The following is a 6,171-nucleotide window of genomic DNA, read 5'->3' on the forward strand; positions in this document are numbered from 1 at the left end:
GGGGACTTCCTGCCAAATAAGGAGCCGGCCAGGAAGTGCGGCCTAGTCCGCCGCCGCCGCTATTACTACGAAGACGAGGAGCGGGGCCTAGCGGCGAAGGGTAGGAGGCGGGGTTGCCATGGCGACGCGAGGTGAGGGGGGGGCCCGACTCGCTCCCGCCGGGGCTGCCCCCGTCCACTCAGGACAGGCCGGCGGATTGGAGAGGGAGGGGTTGCCATGGCGACGGAGCGGCGCGGTTCATCCTCCCTCCGAGATTTAGAACGCGGGGCGAGGGCCGTCTCCGTGGCAACGGGGCCTAGCAAGCGGTGGGGCAGCCCCTTCAGCCACCCCCACCTTTAGGAGAGACAGGCTTGCCATAGGTGGGGCCCCCCTCCAAAATAAGTGACCCCTCCATCTGTTCCCCGCCCCCACTTCCCTAAATATGGACAGAACTGTAATTTGGAGAGGTTCAGGGGTCCAGAAGGAGCAAGGGTTGCCATAGCGATGACCGCCTCCCGCGCAGAAATTTATTTTTATTCACCTGGCTCCCTGAGACTCAAGGCAAAATGCGCCTATTTGTATTCCCCTCCCCCTCAAGATTCTCCCCCCCTCTTTGTAAACTCACAACAACCCCGTAAGGTAGGGGAGACTGAGAAGAACACGGGCCCAGGGTCACCCTACCAAGCTTTAGGGCCAAGTGAGGATTTGAACCCGCTTCCAGCCACCACGCTGCTACTGGTCTCAACAGTTGTGTTCGCACATAGTTGGATACCGGGGCGGTGTTACACTATGGCAGTAATCTGTAGCTGGGTTTTCCCATGCGGACAAAGACGCTCCACTTGCAAACTGTTGCTGTAGTTCATAGCCAACAACCTGGGGGTGCAGCAAAGAACAGGCAACTGCAAAGGCATTCTGGTTAGGCCCTGCAGCCTTAGCAAAAATTTAGGGGGTGGGAAGGGTGTCAGAATGGGGCTTGGCCCCAAATTGTGGATGGAATGGTCGCTGGAGCTTCAGCTCTGGCACCTTTTTCCTGGGACACCCAAGGACATTATAACCAGTACAGCGCAGCGGAGTGTGCGCACGGAGGCCATGAATCTGAGCACCTGCTTTGCATGCAGGACTCTGCATGTTCAGTCCACAGCAGCACCTGCAGTTAAAGGATCTTCTGTGAAGAAAGACTTTTCTCTGGCTGAGCCCCTGCCTGGGAGAAGAGCCCATACTGTGATCTAAGGCAGTCTCAGACTCGTCCATAGCTTGATATTACCCCATCCCCAATACGTAGAAGGACAGCGCCTAAAAATGTAGGAGATGTTGGAAATACTTTTTTCCTCTGGAGAGCCTCAGCCAGATACTCCAGGGCTAAATGGACCAATGATCTGACTCTGTGCAAGGCATTTAGGGAATTAATGTGCTGCCTCTCCAGAGACCCACTCATTAGATTATTGCCAAGGGAAGATACCTTTAGCTCAATGGTAGAGTGCTTTGCATACTAAGGGTCCTAAGTTCAAGGGTCGCAGATAACACGAGATTCCCTTGTTTGGGTTCTGGATTACTTACCAGATAATACCTGAGTTTGTTTAAGAATCATAAGGGGCCATACAGGCCATCTAGTCCAACCCCCTGCTCAATGCAGGATCAGCCTAGAGCATCCCTGACAAGTGTTCGTCCAGATGCTGCTTGAAGACTGCCAGCGAGGGGGAGCTCACCTCATGTGCCAGATATTCAATCAATATTAATATGATTTTAGATCTGCCTTCTCACATTAGAAACAGGTCTCTTATTTCTTAAAGCAGTGGGAATTCAGGGTGATTTTGGTTTTTTGTTTCTAAAGAAAAGTGTGAGTGTACCCTAATGGTGTACACAGTATGACCCTTGGTGAGTTGGTGGTGGTAAATCAAGTCACAAATATGCCTAGTGAGCTAGCTAAGAAACTCATTGGGAAGTATCTGTCAGATATCCAGTGGCCAATCAGAAGCTCTGCTGGAACCACCTGACCATACCTGCATTCTAAAATAAACTTGGGGGACGCTAGGAAAAGTGTACACAGGTACCGTGGTGCCCGCAGGCACCATGTTGGAGACCCCTGGACTGGTGTGGCGGCAAAATGAATCTTTTTGTTGCAGAACCAAAGAGACAGGGTTGGTGACGGTCCTTGTGCCTCTCTCTCATGTTCCATTTGCTTTTCAGCTGGATGAATGTTGCCTCTGTTGACACCCGCAGATAATTCAGGCCTGCCTCTCCATAACAGGTCTGGCTGTGACTGAAAGAGAAGGCCAGCAAGGTGAGTGTTGCTTAGGGGGCTGGAGTGACTTCCAGTATTATCAGTGAACTCATTCAGTTTCTATCACTTCACATCCCAAAACAGTAGGGGGAGGTAACAACCCTGAGAGCTGGATCCCACTGATTCATCCTGCTAACGGGGATCATAGGATTAAAAAGTTGGAAGGGGCCTAAAGATTATCCAGTCCAACCCCCTGCATCATGCAGAATGGCCTAAAGCATCCCTGACAAACAATCATCCATCCTCTGCTTCAACACCTCCATGGAGGGAGAGCCAACAACATCCCTGGGTAATCAGTTCCACCTTATTGTTAACAATGCTTTCTCCTGGCACAAGAGGTCTTCCTCTCTGCCATGGGGCGGGGCATGGCTCAGAGGGAGAGCATCTGCTTGGCATGCAGATGGACCCAGGTTCAATCCACAGTATTTCCAACGTAAAGATCAGGCCATCGGTGATGTGAAAGACCTCCACCAGCTGGGAAGCTGCTGCCAGTTAAGAGTATGCAGTATTACCTTGATAGACCAGCAGCCTGACTCAGTAGAAGGCTGATCCTGGGACGTTTGAACCTTGAATCCAACTTAGTAACCTGGCAGTTGCTTTCTAGGCCCCCGGACGCATGAAGCAGTCTTCATGGGCAGCCCCCCTATATAACATATGATGGTGGTCTATCATACTAATGGTTACTGGCCCTCTTTCCAGTGTTGTGTATGTGTTTAGCTGAATTATGTTATAATTACATAGTTTAAACTATCTTTTTGCTTAAATGTTTTAATATTTTTTAACGTGTGCTGCCTTGTGGAACCTGATCAGGGGGGAAAGGGCATAAAAACAGTTCAAATAAATAAATAATCTAGCTCAGATGCTGCCAGAACACGCCAAGATTACCCCGCACAGGTGGTACCCAGTCCTACACTACCACAGGATTCTTGCCGGTGAGCCTAGATCCGCCAGGGGTGAGCAAATTTCCCTCACACCACAATGCCCCCCCCCCATGTTTCACTTTTTACCCTTGGAAATGGATGGCACCAATTCACATGTCTTGCAGAAAGCAGCGCTGGAGCGGGTCCCAAACCCTGGTAGCCTCAACTGTTCAGAATCGAGACAGTGTCTCCCTGCAGAGCCCCTCCTTCTGCGTGGCCCCTTCCCGGGCTTCGCGTGACAGAATGTCGGGAACTGGCCTTTATGGAGAGGGAGATCCTGGCAATTAACTTTGTTATTGGAAAAAAGCGGGGAACAAAGAGAGCTGTGTTTTCTGCCATCTCGCCCCGTGCAAGGGAGGCTTTATTCCTTCGTGGCTTCCCACAAAAGGAGGATGGACGGAGGCGGGAAAGGGGGGGGTTGCAGAGAGATTCTTGTTCCTTTTGAAAACAGAAGCCTTGATTCCTCTGGGGAAATGAGCAGGCTTGATCTAAACAAGATTAAAATATAGCGGCCCCTACCCGCCCATCTGCCACACCAGGAAGATTGGTGGTTATTTAATTTTGTTTTATTTAATTTTGTTTTAAAAAACATACGTTGAGGGGTTGCCTTCATTAGTGCTGCGCTTTCGTTTGGCTTCCCTGCTCAGGGTTGTGGAAGCCAGTGGCTATTTTCTGTCCTTGGCTCCACCGTTCTCAGAGCAACACCTGGGCTAGGAAATTGATAAACCCACATTTGTGAATTCTGTTCTCTGACTCTCACACACGCTCAAAAAAACCAGTCCATGTTCTGCATCAGGAAAGGCAAACACTGTACGCAAGAAGGTTCGCCTTCAGGGAAGAATCTTCTTGCAGCTTAGATTTGGGGCGGTTGGGTTTTGCCTTCTCTGGAAGCCTAATGCTTGTGTTCAAGCTACCCAGGAGGTTACTTTCTGCAAGAACCCTTCTTCTCTTTGGGTTGTCTAGAGCAGTAATCCTGCTAGAGAACTGCAATGACATGAGAGCAGAGAGTTTAAAGACCAGTGAGTTCACAGAGGAGGCTGCCCACTGGGTCTCTACATGACCTACTGGTCAGGCGTTGCATTTTTCTACTCTGCCTGCACTTGGTTAGTTATGTGCATTACATGAGATTGTGTCATTGATCTCTCTTGCTGCAGAGGGACAGTAGAACCACCCACTCTGACGGATTACATTTATTTAATTAATTTAGGACTTCAAAGGAGGTTTGCCCTGCCCAAAGAGCACAGTCTCTCTTCCTCCCAATCAGAAGGCAAGCCCCAGATCAGTGACTCATGCTGAGACACAGGAAGCGGGCTCCTCCAATGCCAGGTAATTATGCACTTTGATAGCAAACCACCTTGGACAACATTCTGTGCCTTTCATTTTAATTTAATTAGATACAGCATTGGTCAGGCCACAGCTGCAGTTCTGTGTGCAGTTCTGGAGGCCCCACTTCAAAAAGGATGTGAACCGAATCAAGTGGTTGCAGAGGAAAGCAACTAGGACCGTGTTGGCGAACCTATGGCACGCGTGCCACTTCCGGCACGCGTAGCCCTCTGCCGGCACGCGTGGTTCCTCCAAGCCGCTGGCCTTTCTGGCTCTGCCCCTCCCCGGATGGGGGAGGCTGTAGCCCAGGGGTGGGGAACCTCCGACATCACTGGCGGTGGCCCCCGGACTCTCCCACAGAAGCCGCCGCCATTGCCGCCGCTGGAGGGAGCGTGCGCGGCCGGCCAGGCGGGTGGGAGAGCGGGGAACAGAAGCCGGGCGCCCACACTCGGCATGGCCAGCGGCTTCTGGCGCCCTCTGGGCCTGTGCGGACAGAGGGGCGTGGCTGGCTGGTGGGCACGAAGGAGGCGCCCTCTGCCCCACTTTGCTCGCCTCTCGCCGCATCCCCCCCTTGGGGCAGGCCGGCCAGGTGGGAGATCCCCTCCGGGCGGGGGGCTTAGGGGCCTGGGCAAGGCAGGCAGGCAGAGAGGGGCAGTGAGCTAGGCTGGGCTCCCTCCCTCCTTCCTTCCCTCTGCGCCAGACGGGCCTCCTTTCCACCGGAGCTCCACTCTGAAAGGGGTGGGTGGAGGCGGTGACGGCGAGGCCCAGCTGGGCGGGGGATCCTCCTCCTGCTGCTGCTCAACCCGGGCACGTGGGAGGTGGCCGGGGGGGCCCAGCCCCGTGCACAGGCGAAGGGCACGGTGGCAGGGCTGGTGGCTGGCGAGCCACTGGGCGGGAAGTCAGGCGGAGGCTCTGGGGTGCCTCCTTCCCCTCCCTCGCTGGCGACGGGCCAGGCTGGGTTGGGGCAGCTGTCAGCAGGGCAGGACGCCGAGCCTCCGCGGGAAGGGAAGGGTCTCCCAGCGCCCCGTGCGCTGCGGGCTGTTCTGCACACGTGCCCCCCTTCTCTGCTGGGGGCTGAGGGAGGAGGGGTGTGTGTGTGTGTGAGAGAGAGAGAGAGAGAAGCGGGAAGGCTTTCCTGTCTCTGGCCATTCGTGCATGGGATGTTTTGCCTTGGATTTGCTGCTCTGTAGATGCACTTTTTCCCCATCCAAATTCTCAAAACTCATCAGTAAGTCCCCATGCAGAGTTTTGAGAATCCGGATGGGGAAAATGTGCATCTGGAGAGTGGCAAATCCAAGGCAAAACCTCCCATGCATAAATGGCCTCTTTCTTTCTCTGTCTCCCTCTGTCCTTTTCTTTCCCTACTTTTCTTTCTCTCCCTCGCTTCATTTCTTGCTTTCTTGCTTTCTTGCTTTCTTGCTTTCTTTCTTGCTTTCTTTCTTGCTTTCTTGCTTTCTTGCTTTCTTTCTTTCTTTCTTTCTTTCTTTCTCTCTCTCCCTCCCTCCCTCCCTCCCTCCCTCCCTCCCTCCCTTCCCTTCTTTCCTTCCTTCCTTCCTTCCTTCCTTCCTTCCTTCCTTCCTTCCTTCTTTCCCTCCAGCGGCTTCTCCGGCGCCTTCTGGGTCTGTGTGGGCGGAGGGGCGTGCAGTCCTATTCCACCTTTGAAGTGCC

This window comes from Euleptes europaea, chromosome 3 (genome assembly GCF_029931775.1).
Source record: "Euleptes europaea isolate rEulEur1 chromosome 3, rEulEur1.hap1, whole genome shotgun sequence".
In the NCBI taxonomy this organism is placed as follows: domain Eukaryota; kingdom Metazoa; phylum Chordata; class Lepidosauria; order Squamata; family Sphaerodactylidae; genus Euleptes; species Euleptes europaea.